We start from the raw sequence: 13742 nt of genomic DNA on the forward strand, positions 1-13742 counted from the left end.
TTGTCTGGACACTGCAAGAACACTACTGCCAGAGCTGATTTAGTTGTGGAAAACACTCAGATTGATGTAAGCTGGCTCTCTATAAAACATCCAAACTTGAATTTTCCAAGTTAGAAGACTCTTGGGCCCACTCCCACTTCTGAGTCAGAAGGGTTGAACAAAGTGCTACACCATAAACATGTGTCAGAAAAAAAATGTAAACAGACATTCTGAAATTTACTCTCTAGAGGCTTAGTTTTGCTAAAATTTGATGCTTTCTTCTTCACTTACAAGGGAACTTGTGGAATAAGAAAAAGGAGACAGTCAAATTATCTTCCCTCTGCCCTATTCAGTCACAAACAGGTAACATACTAAAATCCCTCAACAATTCACAGGGATGCATTGGCAGGAGAAAGAAGGGGAAATGTCTTTCCTGACGTATAAACCCTTTGCTTAGCAGCTGATTGTAACTAACTTATGTATGTGAAAATCCAGAGTTTAATCTAGTTCCTGTGACTATAAGAGCTGCTGCTTTGGTCCAATTTGCTTGCACCACATAAAGTTTGTAATCCCTTTGATATTTACAAACTGCAATACTAGAATGGCAATATGTTTACTTTTAATTTAGACACTTAATAAATTAGAAAATATTTGTATTTTATACAAAAATCCTTTTCACCTATCCAGCAACAAGGCCAATTTGAGGCCAAGCTCAGATTGTAACTCATACGAGGTAAATGAAAGCATGATCCACACTGGAGAATTAAATGTCTTCTTTCTGATGGGTTTCTTGAATCTTTGGAGTGTATCACAAAATCTATAAGTAACAGAGTACAAAAATACTAATAAAATAGTAGAAAGTGATTTGTTATAAACTGAGAGCACAGATGGGCACCATAGCTACATAATATCCAAGGGAGAGAGCTACCCATGGAGACAACCAAAAATGGGAACAGGAACTTTTGCCAGCACGTCAGTGTAAAATAATTCTGCCCCTCTCTCTGTAACAACGACAGGTGCCAAGACATCTCTCCTCTTTCTGTACTCATAAATAAACACATTCAACAAGATGGAATAATAAGTTACTCTGCTTAGGGTAACTCTATATACTTAATGTAACTAGAGGAGAGTGTTAAAAACTGGCCTGCAGCTGTACTCTGAAGCTGTTATCAGATTCTGGCTTTTACCTGATAGTAACAATACATTATGTTATTGAGGTGACCAAATCTCATTAAAGTTCGTGGGACTAAATCCACTAATTTTAGTGGACTCTGACATTCTCCCCTGCATAAGCAAGAAGATTCCAACTAGCTTACCACTGAAGTAGATCTTTAACACGAGAGAAAATCTCTCTCCTGAAGGGTACACACGTATTCTCATTCAGCTTCCATAGATTAATTAATGTGGCAGAGGGGAAAGATGCACATATTACATTTAAGGGAAGATTTTTACAGTAACTACCATCTCCTTTTCTCTATATGATACCTTTTACTTTACCATCTGTACAGCGGAGCACAGAGCCGCTCATGTCCCCAGGTGCAGAAAATTAGGTTTAAAAGATGGCCTTCCCTCCCTGCTGCCTCCTACAGTGGAAAGAGTCATGTAGAATATTCTTGGTCCACTTTTAGCCTTCAACATGCCATGATAGTAAACCACCTGTTTTTTAAAACTTACTTACTGTTACCATTATGTGACAGGTACGTGTAGCATCCAGGCTCAAATGAGGTTCCACTACAGACCCACTGTCTCTTGTTGGATTATAAAGCATTAAACTACTGGGAACGGCTCATGGAGGGATCAGAGACAAGCAACCAGAAATTCTTCTACCCACATTTGGAGAGCTGATGAGACAGGAAAACTGGAAATGCTTTGGAGCTACAAGCAGCAGGTAGAGTTCAGAGCAGGTGTCATTTTCATAAGCAATGGTTCCTAAAGGAAAAATACATTCAGAAAGCTGAAAGAAAGATGAACTTGAAACGTGTCACACATAAAACATAACTGAAAACACCAGAAAATACAAGTATTACAGGCTGCATTAGTGCACTGCCTAGGACTAGATACTGCAGATTTACAAAGGCATTTACTGTGTGTGTATTTCTCCTGGAGCAGTGGGCTCAGGAGCCAGGTATCAAGACCTAAAAATCAGTCTCTAGCCTCAGCATCTGCCTACATGATAAACTGCCCAGGTGACTTTGGCTGCAGCTCTGGGCCCATCAAATTAGACTACTGCTCTCTTTTCTGAGCTGCTTCATCTTCCCTGAGGCCATCTCCTCAGCTTTGGAATAAGACATTTCCTCCCTGCTCAGCCAGATCTCTGATACTTAATAGCTCTTTTGAGGGATAATAATAAAAACATCAGGGGCTAACATCAGGATTGCTTTTATGACTATTTAATATTTATTTATGACTAATGGAACACTAATAATTATAGTTCGCTGAATTCCCAGTTTAACATGCAGGGAGTCCCTAACTGTGTCCTTAAATGTTGTTTTATGTGGTTCCCAACAATTTGAAATTTCTCAGCCCACCTTCTCATCACCTTACATTTACACAGAAGTGGAATGATTCATGCAAATCAGACATAACACATGCCATAAACAAAAGTGGGGATATTACAGTCATTCCCTCCCCACAGTTGCACTGTGTAAAGTCCCTCTTTAATGCTCTATCCCTACCCAGATTTCACTTGGGGGTTGACACTTGAGTTTCTGCCAGCTGATTAGTCACAGGTGGGAGATAAGCTCTGTCCCTGTAAATGGCTTCCCACCTATAGTGAAAGTTACAATTAGATGATTAAACAAGAAAGAATATTATTAATCCATTAATCCTAAAAGCCCAATTCACTTGTCATTATTTATTCCATTTTACATTCTCTCTTTTTACCTCAACTTGCCTCAGATTAGGTAAGGAAGCCTTTATGTAGAAAAGACACGTAAGGTCATAAGGGTTTGCATCTGTTTTTGGAGGCAGGGCCAAGGATATCTCCAAGGCTTGGTGTTATGTCTCTTTCCTCCACATATCCTTTGTCCTCTTTAGTCCAGTCTTCCTGGACTAAACTCTAGTTCTTCTCATCACTGAGAGATCTGCCTTCACAGTAACATCACCATCTGACACCCTTTGAGGTGTCAGACTCTCCTGCATCTTCCCCCTGCTTGGCTGGTCAGTCTCCTGTTTCATATTTGAGTACCTGATTTCTCTAAAATGCAATGGTTTGGACCTGGACTGAATGTCAAGTGGTGAATTTCAGACCATTTATTAAGTCCCTGAATATTCTGGTTTTCTACATCAAAGTACTGCAACTCTTCCCTGCACAGCATCATCTCCAAATGCTAATATACCATCTTTGTTCTACTCTTATGTCAGCAGCAAAGAGATATATTACAGTTCAGCTGAGGACAGCTTTCTCTTGAAATTTCCTTCTGTTTTAGCAAACCAATTGACCCCTGACCTTTGGATAGCTTTCAGCTGGTCGTGTACTCAGCTAATGATGATTTCATCTAGACTCTGCTGCCTTAGTCTGTTTATGAGAATGTCATGTGAGAACGTGTTCTCAGTGTGCCACGTGTCTGATATAGCACAACAGTGCTCTGGAAGGTCAGCTGGTCTGTCAAAGAAGAAAATTTTACTGCCTGAATGCAAATGCTTTGACATATCTATTGCTAATGCAATTTGGGCTAAACAGTGCACAGAGAATAAACAAGATGCAAATCCCCACACAGATTTATAAGCCTCTCGTCTTCTGGGTAATTGCCAGTACTTCTAGTTTTCTCTGTCTCAATCCTTATCTGATTGCTGTGCACTCCTAAAAGGCAACAGTATTCCAGCACTTTGTTGCAGCAGGGAAATAGAGAGATGTGAAGTAATTTACTTCCAATTTTCCCATGTGCTCTGACCAGCCTGTGACCATGTCCAAGGGTAACTCCAGTACCCTGCTGCCTTTAAGAGACAGACACATGGTCACACAGTAATAAGGGACTGAAGAATCCTCAGGAAAACTGGAAAGGTGCTGTAGAGTGTCTGTGATGTCCTTCTGCACTTGCAGACACTCTGGTCTGTAGGCTGAATATCTCAACCCCAGGGATGTTGATTAGGCCTTTATCCTAGGAGAGAGGGATTCAGATTAACTCACCTAAATAGAAAGCTGATCTGGGATTTCCAGCATTTCAGACGCGTGCCCTAGCCATGGAGCTACTGGATAAGGCGTGCATGCTATTTCTTTTCACTGCTGTGGGATGTTCTCCACAAGATCCCTGCCCCAATCTGTCAGGCAGACCTGGAAAGTATCAGAACGTGCTCTGCAGATGAGTAAGTCAGAAAGATGCAGACTGTGAATCCTAAAAGGGGCTACACACTACTTTTTTGCACTGGTACTTAATACTTACTAAAGTGAGGCACTGTGGGGGATTTCAAGAAGCCAAAATGTGGTGACTTGGGACACTGGTACAAGTTTAGAAAGAAGCAGGAGACTAGCGGTGCCAAAGTCTTCTGAATTTTGAATTTTTAAGGAAGTAGCAGTCAGGTATTTCAGCTTCGAATGGTATTAAATCCCATAGCTGGTCAATGACATTTTTTCATGCTGTGCTGCAATTGTCATTTGCTAAATGAAAATGCATGGTAAAGATCCAGAGTGGAAGCAGAGGCATAGTGAGGAGAAGAGAGTAAGGCACAGGTTCAAAGCAGTAAAACAGTCAGAAACAACTAATCAGTGATGTACCTGTCCCAAGTAGTTAAAAAAGGAGATGCAGCAACACACAAAACAATTTCTATAGAATTCTTTTAAGGGATAGAATCAAGGAACAAACAACACAAGTTTGTTATTGTTAAGGTCAAAATCTTTCTATTTTACAAGGAATATGAGGCATGTCACCTAATGAGAGCACTGCATGGACTTTTTTCCAGTTTGTAGCCAGCAAGATATTTGTCTGTGAGCGAGAACAGCACAGATAAAATAAATTCAGTGTATAAATAAATAAAAGTTTAGGAGCTCTTCCCAGTGAAAGCTTTTCAAATAGAAGTATCATACATTTAAATTTTACAACTCTTCTGTTTAAAATCAGAAGGAAAAAATCAGACCCATTAGAATTTGGAATGTCCTGCAATTTATCTCTCATTCAACTCAGCGTATTGTTGAGTAACTTAGTCCTGTTGCTATCACCTTCCTGGTTAGAATGTGACATCTAGTTTTACATGAAATACTAGATATTAATACAGTATCCAACTTCCTCCCAATCTGCTTGCTTACAATTATACATTGTATACAATGACTATATTTAGTCTATATTTACCCCTCCATATTCTTTATTATCATATTTAAACTTGTTGCCCAACCTATGGATATAACAAATTACCTTCTCTGCTCTTCATCTGATGATTTCAAACTTTCTCTGAAGTGATGAAGCTGCATGGACATAAGCACAAATGTCACACACACACTCATGCAACAGAAACACCAGTCCTTAAGTGAGAAAAATAACATTAACAAGATAAAAAAAACAAATGCATCTCATTCCTCAGTGGGGCATCTCTTCTTAACACAGATTTATATGAAAAGAGAAGCAGGAAATTACTTTCCAAAATGGTCAGTATCATAAAACAGTACTTTTGAAGACTTGAAGGCAGGAAGCTTTGTTTGGGGTTTCAGCCCTGGCATGGATTTTTATTGCAAAACCAATAGTGAACTACTTTGGACTTGATCAGAATTCCAGTTAAAAAAGTAGCTGTACTATTTGACATACAATAATTCACCATTCTTGCATAATGCCAAAATGCGAGGATATGCTCATTCTTTTTGGTGCCGGTTGTCTTTGTGTATTTCCAGAGAGCTGAACTGGTTTTGTACAAAGGCATTGCTTCAGCCAGACACAGAGCAATTCCTGCTGATGACAGTGTGGCCAAAGGAACGGGAAACATGGGTTTGAAAATCTCTCAAGAAAGGGAAAGGAAAAACTTTTCCAATCCACTATTTTCTACACAATCAATCCCAATTCAAAATACCAAAATTTAAAGAGGACCATTTAGGGCAAGGAATTCCTGAACACCTTTTGCTTAAGAAATGTGTATTGAAACAAGCAGCCACAACTGAGCCTCCTCCTATGCACTGCATTTGCCCTGAGCAACTTATTATCAGACTGTTACTCAACTGTGGTGCTCAGGTGCTGTGGCAGCATTTTGGTGGGGTTTGCAGGATCACAACTTTGCACCTAAATCACCTGAATTCCACCTGGCAAATCCAGTTTTAAATTGTGGCAGTGTTCAGACACAGCTGATGGTTAGGAGACTCTCCAGGAAAGCCCACCAGCTCAGAGCAGCCCACAAACAGACAGAGATTTGAAACTACTTGACATGTTGTTTTCAAGAGATAAAATGGGAAAGAAAGAATGGTCTGCAGTATCACAACTGCTTTTTTAGAAAAGCAAACATTAGAACACCCATCTAGAGTCAGTGGCGTAGAAAAATGCCTACATCATCTTTTGTGCCAGATTTTCTGCATGTTCTTAATGAAGGTGTAAACATTACCAACAGTCTACCCACAAGTTCTGCATTTCCAGGACATTTTGCCTCCCAAGAACCATTTGTAGGCATTCTTTCTATCACAGACTTAAAGTTCTACTTACTTCCAGACTTAAATTCTATCCCTCTCTCTGCTCTTCAGTAGAAGTCAAAGTACTGTATAATTGCGCTAGCAAAGCATGCAAATCACACTGACTGGGAAAGCAGAGCTGGGGGCAGGGAGGCACAGGGAAACAGAAGCAGTACTGCTTCAGAAATGGGAGGGGAGAGACTTCAACTGTGGCCTGGCACTGCTCGGTGGGGTTCCCATAAGAGTAGGCATTTTATAAGGAAGTGGAGAAAGGAAGAACAAAAGCATAAACTACAATCTTTAGGGTTCCTCTTTAGCTTCAAAACCCCTGTGTCTCATAGAGTACATTTCTTACTTCAGATTTGATCCAACCATTTTCCCCCTTAAATGCTTTCCATATGTTTAACATTCTCCCAATGTATTTTCCATCTATATAATGCATTGTCTATTCTATTTCTATTCAGCCATTTTGTCTAATCAGCAGGATACTCTCTCTGATCCAATAACTAATTTGCCAGCATAAGGCTGAAAGTCCTCTGTTATCTAGGAGTACTCCTATTACTAAGAGTAATTTGCTAATATACTATAGGTAGCGCTTCAGATGCTGGTGTCCTTGCTTTTGCAATATTAATTACTAAGAATCATATTCCACGATGCTCTAGGTTACAGCTGCCCCAAAACATATGCTTATAATTTCCTCCTGGGTTGAAACTTCTCCAGCATAAATTATTTTCTTGTGATCCCAATCTGTATAAGTGTTCTGGTGCCCAGGACAGTCTAAAGTATATTGGATTGCATTTGTTTCAATTTAGCAGTCCTTGTTGATTAATACCTCTTAACTCATCTCCTCACACAATTTCCTCCAAGTATTCAGATAATCCATCTCCTTCTGCCAGTGTTAAATTAAAGCACAATCTTTCCTTTAGAGAATATCATGGAGAAGTTCCCACTCCCCAGAACAAATACAGTATTTCATAACTCTCTCTCCTAGGTGTCCTTACCCAAGCCATCCACAGTCTAATGAATTTCTGCTCCCAGATTGTTTTCCTTCAGGAGCTTTTCATCCTCCAGACAATTCTGTGAAGAACAGACACCTGGAGGTCCAAACAGGGATTAACTCCTTCACTCTGATTTGGTTATTGGGACCAAAACTAGCAGAGAACAGCTCAGGCTCAGACAGAAGCAGGTGGCAGGGCATGGAAGTGATGTGGAAAGAACGGGACAATTCAAGCATGTCTTGCCACCCCTTGGCCTCCTTCCCAACCCACGGCAATTCTGCTGCTATGGGTACATGAGCTCTCCCCTTGGAGCACGTGGTCCCTGAACCATTTCCTCTATGTTTCTGTACAATTTATCTGCTTTCCACACTTTACACAATGCCAGACAGGCTTAATACAACCCTTCAGACATGTACAGGCTGCTGTCTTTGGCTCCTTGAAGGGAATCTTCAGAAATGGAATAAGGTTGTGTGATGTATCTTGAGAGGGGTCAGTGTGTGGGCTAAGCCAAACATCCATTAATAGCAAATCTGTCACATCAGGCTCTCTCTGGGAAATCACTGCTGGGCTGGCAGCAAGGTCTGTTCCATGCCAGGTGACTGGGAAGTCACAGGGTGCCAGCACTAGCTCTCGAGCTGGTGAGGGGGAAGTGTATGAAATGCTGAGCACCCTCATCTTGACACACCCAAGAGTCAGAGAAAACTAGTGCAGGTGAGGATGACTGGGAGGAAGTGCCCATGTCCTCTGTCTGCTGAGCTGCCCTTTCAGACTAAGCCTCAAAATGCTTCTCCCTTGTTTCATTTCTGGTGTGTGAGGACTACAGAAGTATGTTCTCATTTTCTAATTCTGAGTGTGCAGGAACATAAATCAGCTCCACATCAGGTTCTGCTTTTCCAAAGCTCTTCACACAATGACAGGTGTTACTCAGTAGCACTGTGGTGGATTTAACATGTGAAAATTAGACATGGGGAAAAGAACTACAATTAAGATTAGTGATGTGTGGCTCTAAAATGAGAAATGTTTTTAGTTCAAAGGACAAATCCAGTGGAGTACTTATGAGCTCCCTCTTGAGGTCTGAGCCTTGAACCCAAAGGTAGCTCAGTCGGCTGGTGAAGTCAGAACATGAGAGCAACACTTACATTTGCAGGGTTTTTTTATGCAAGTTTTTTCCCCCCTCAGCTCTTCTTCAAGTACACTGGAATAGAAAACATGACTTCCTCTGAAATAACTTTCATAGTTTGTAATTTTGGAAGTGTTTTAAATGCTAAAAAATCCTAAAGAAGTACACTAGGACAGCCTCTCAGAGACTTTGAGTCTCTCCTGGTTCTTTGACTAATACTGATTTAATTTTGAACAGCATCAGGTGTTCTAGGCTGTTCCTCAGAACATGTGATCACCCTGCACTAGCAAGGAGGGGACCAGCTTGGTGATGCAGACTGGTATTCCATAAGATTTGCAGGAACACCGTCTGTGAGTCCCTGCTTCCTGCCAGACCCTGCCTCTCCCACTGAGCCAGATGTGGTCCCAAGGTCTTTCTGAGCACAGCCATAATCCACAAGCTGTTAACAACCCCTGCTCCAGGCCTGCCCTCATCAGCTGCTTCTCCCTCTGCTTGGGAGAGGCTTGGCTCAGGAGGGGCTCTTGGTTTGCAGAGAAAGACACAGGGCACTGCTGCTCTGGTCATTCCAAAGCACACCATAAAGTACAGCTACCATGGTGTCCATAGTTACCTTTTCCACTTATTTAGTCACCCTTCTTTCTACACACTTTTCTTATAATCTATCTCCCATCACCACCTATCAGCACAGATAGTATAATCTGAATTTGGGTATTTCCTCATCTACCTATCATCTTTGTAGCAGTAACTGTGGTAGATCTTGCCTCGACATTTGGCTTGTTAGTCTTATCCTAACACCAGAGTGTTCTCAAGCAACCAACATTTCAGCTGTAAAACCAGAGCAATTATCTTCTTGTCTCTCCTGCCGGCTCAGTGCTGGGCTCCCCATTTCTGCTAAAATTAACAATACTTAGCAGCTTTTATGTGCCTTTGAGAATTCCAGATTATCTCTGCACAGCTTATGAAGGCAAAACACCAACAGGGCACATAGTAATTGTTATGCTAGAACAAGGAAAAATCCCAGCACCTTGATATTGAGGCACCTTAGAGAAAAGCTCTGCTACCTTCTATAAATATTATCATTCTCAGTAGCTTAATAGAGCAAGTTGCTCCAGCACAGCAAGCGCTTACTAACTGTTATCAAAGCCGATTTCATTAATCGTTCTGCATAAATTCAGACAAATTACTGAACTTCTAGAAAGAATGTAACAGTGAGAAGGAAATAATTCCTCATGCTAGCGACTCTACAATCTGTTCATCCTGCTGCGCTCATCAGACTTGACAGCAACTCATTTTAAGTTTGCATTACAGGAAACTTTCCAATATAGAAACGCCAAAATAGAAGAGCATTCCCCTCCAAACAATGATGCCATGAATGCTGAAAATGGACTGTTTAAATTATTTTAAACCTTCTGCTTGAGTGGGGCTGAGGAGGGATTGCCCAATCTGTAGTTCCTCGGAGCATCAGTAGGTTGCAGCAGAGTGTTAAGTACAACCTGGGACGAGGGTGTTAAAGGGCAGGACACTGCTGTCAGAAAATGTGCCTGAAGCCAACACAACGATGTCCTGCGAGATATGAGGGAGAATTTTGCTGAACAAACTTGAACCCTGAGACGGTGGGCTTTGGGAACTGAAGGTGGGCTTTAAATTACCATACAGCCAGAGCTTGTGTTTTCCTGGGATGCCAATGTTAGCCTTGGAGCCTCATCATCAGCCAGTGACATGAGGGACATTGATTTGGGAAAGGGAAGTCTCGTGTTTCTGTGGTACCAGCTCTGCAGTTTAGTTTGGATCCAGGAAGGGGAACGCTGCCTTTAGATGCTTTTCTCCACAGAATACTACAGTGAACCCCAGAAATTTATGGGAGAAAGAAAATAAGAAAAATCAAAGCAACAGATTAATATGATACAGCAGTTGTACAAAAAGTAAGTTTTGGCAAAGAAGAAACAACACAATCTAATAGTCCAGTAATATAACCACCATACAGAATTGTTTGTCTCTCAATGATACATTTGGATATAATAATAAAAGAGTATTTCAATCAAGGCTCCCAGCAGTTATTAGTGGGGGTCTCTGTTCCCTTCAATTGTTCTTTTTCTCTAATTTGATTGTAAATAATAACTCCACAGCTGTGTCTTCTGTAACCAATTCCATCTCTCTGGGTTCCTATATTTAGCCTATGTACAAGCATGCACAAAAAGTAACAAAGACATAAAGAATGCTGCTTAGCCTTTAGCAAAATCGTACAAAAGAGCTAATGAAGCTCACTCTAATAAGCTTTACTGAATGACCAGCTGTAAACCTTCATTTGTATTCCACAACAGGAATACCCAGAGAATGTTACCCTTCCTCTAAAGGTATTGAGTTATTCCTCTTCCAAAGTATCACTCTTCAATGAGTGCTAGAGATTTTTTGCAAGCTGAAAGCAGTGCCATTGCCAGAAATGGCCCTGTGCAACTGGTCAAAGGATGCTTCTCTGTACAAAGAAGTTGAAGGTGATAAAACTTCCACTTTTCTTTCTATTTTTGGCTAACCAGCAGGCTACCTGAAAAAATAAACATAACCATCTGGTACTGACAGCAGCATCTTCCTTTTCACAATGTCTTTGTCTGCATCATATCCAACACTAAACCCACAATTTCTGTGCAGTTGTGCTACCAATGAAGCTGGGAGCCAGTTATTCCAGTTGCAGGGGAAATATTTAAAACTTAGTGACTCACGCTTCTGTACTGTCAAACTATGGAGACTGGCTAACATCCTTTATAGAAACCTTGGTGCATCCCCTGTCCTGGTAAACAAATGGTGTCCAGAGGAGCCATGTACCGTGTTATTCAGGAGTTTACACAGCAGTGTTACAGCACTGACACTTGCCTGAAAGCAGGGCAAATACAGAAAGATTCAAGTTCCTCTAAGGAGCAGATGAATTGTAGCTGTTCACTGCCAGTACTGTCTTCTCCTGACAGAGCCTAGGACCAGAGCACACCAAAGGAGTGAAGGCAGAGCTGGTGGCTGCCCTTCTTCCAGCCAGCCCAGGGAGCAGCTGCCAGATCCAGGCCTCAGTTCCCAAAGCCCAAATGACAACATGAGTGCACATCTGTGCTGTGGCACGGGGGCACACACAGCACCTTTAGCTACACTTGATACCTGCAGCTGGCTGCCTGTCTGGGGTGCCTGCACAGCAAACTGATGAGATGGAGGGAACTCTGTGGAGGACCACCAAAACGGTCACGGGACTGGTGCATTCCCCTCCTGCACGTTCTGGGACCGAACGGGGGCTGCTCTGTACAGCAACAGGAGCCCCATAACTGCAGGGTATTTGCACAGACCAACCTCAGCTCCTCAAGCTGGATCCTTGTGTGAGGAAGTGGAGAAGTTAATTCCTTTTGTTTTCCAGTTATGGATTTGGCAGAGAACAACACTGGCCAGGAGACACTCTGTGGTTATTAAACAGTGAGACAACAAGGAGAATACAAGGAGCAAACCCTTTAAATAAGGCAGCTATATTCAGGCAGTAGGAGATGTATTACTGTCCTCCACTTGGAGTCATTTCAATTGTGCATAACACGAGTTGTAAAAAAGCCTGGACAGACAGAGTAGAGAACATAAAATCCCTCCAAAATAACATACGTCTCTGGAAGCTCCATTAGCTCCTATAGCAAAAGGTATATCCTCTTGTCCAAAGGGGTTCAGAATAGTGGTTGCCTGGAAAGCACCAGTAAGAAAAAGTTTCCATCCACAAAAGTAAGCTAGCAAGTAAATATATCTTGAGGGAAATATCTAACCACTATTTTTTAAACCCAGAAAATACTTTCATTAGGCCTTCTATGCTAACTGCTATGAGAACTAATGTGTAATTTCTGTTTCTAATTGAACTGTTTTCCCCTGGAAAATGCAAGCTCTCCAAAACTAGAATTTTCACCTTGAAATAATATTCTAGTGGAGAGGAACGTAGGAAGAAAGGTTCATATCCCTTTCTGTTTGTGTCAGTGCCCTGAGCGTGAATTCACACAATCTCCTTTACCATATAGAGGCTCTTGTGTCCGTGGTGTGGCACTTGGCAGCATAATACGATTAAACTCAAGGTCAGATTAAATAGTTAATTTCCATATAGGAACAGGAGCAAAAACTACTCTCCTCTGTGGAAGGTTTTTAGTGGTGAAAACTGGCAGGGACAGAAAATGCAGTAATATCAGACCTTTGTGAGTCATGGTCAAGCACATCTGGTTACCAGAATTTTAGGTTCATTGTATTTTTGTAAAAGGAACCTATAATATTAACAGTAGACTTTATAGAGTCTGCCTCTCTCCTGCTGGAACTGTTTCATTTTGGGTAGATAATTAAATATTCACTGAGCCAAAGAGGACTACAAAGAAAGAAAGAATCGTGAGCAGGAAAACCAAGGCAGAAAAACTCATTTCAAAAAAAACATGTTAAAGGAGTCAGTTTCACTTCCACAAAAAATTTGATAGTATTTAACTTTTTTTTTTTTTAACCAAAGGGTTAGCCTGGCTCTGAGCTCCTCATCTGAAAGATTTACGTTCTTGAAACTCAATAGCCACAAACAAGGCAAAGAAACAAGAGGAGCAGTATAAATTTAGTCTTGGTACAGTACTCAGTTCTGGTTACCATAGCAGTATCTGCATTATTTTTCTGAACTTAAGGTAGACAGAGAAGGATCAGCTAGCTTCTCTTTTATTCTATATAAGTCTTTAACAAAGCTATACTTATTAATATGATTTCATTGTGAACGCTCCCTACACAACATTTCAAACTAAGAATAGAATTTTGCCCAATCCACAGGAAAATTTGAATACAATGTAAAGCTAAGAAAACCCACTCTCTTTCATTACAAAGGGCAAAAAATAAAAATATTACTAAACAGACTTTAAGAGATTAAAAAACTTTATCCAGTCTCTTTCAAAAATAAATGCTTTGTTCAAGATGTGCATATTTTCAAATTACATCGTTTCCCTTGATGAATATTCCAGTATTTTTCTCAAAGTCCTGGTATATGAGTATGACAAGATGTTCACACACTTTCTTATGGTAAGGAAGTAGGCCAAGAATA

At 40.9% G+C, this 13742-nt stretch overlaps 1 long non-coding RNA gene across 2 annotated transcripts in view; it reads right to left on the reverse strand.

Annotated features, from left to right (window-relative positions):
* Nucleotides 1-458: 458 nt before the first annotated feature.
* LOC120757261 (uncharacterized) overlaps nt 459-13742 on the reverse strand; it is a 48224-nt gene continuing 34940 nt past the window's right edge. Inside the window, exons 4-9 of one of the 2 annotated variants that reach the window (XR_005702435.2) lie at nt 5328-5377; nt 4362-4576; nt 4109-4252; nt 1658-1908; nt 1465-1562; nt 459-796 (exon numbers count right to left, since the gene is read on the reverse strand). This is a non-coding gene — a long non-coding RNA (uncharacterized LOC120757261). Of the gene's footprint in view, nt 797-1464; nt 1563-1653; nt 1909-4108; nt 4253-4361; nt 4577-5327; nt 5378-13742 lie in introns of both variants that reach the window. The other variant, XR_005702434.2, reaches the window with a different exon arrangement.

Source organism: Hirundo rustica, chromosome 10 (genome assembly GCF_015227805.2).
Source record: "Hirundo rustica isolate bHirRus1 chromosome 10, bHirRus1.pri.v3, whole genome shotgun sequence".
NCBI classification, from domain to species: domain Eukaryota; kingdom Metazoa; phylum Chordata; class Aves; order Passeriformes; family Hirundinidae; genus Hirundo; species Hirundo rustica.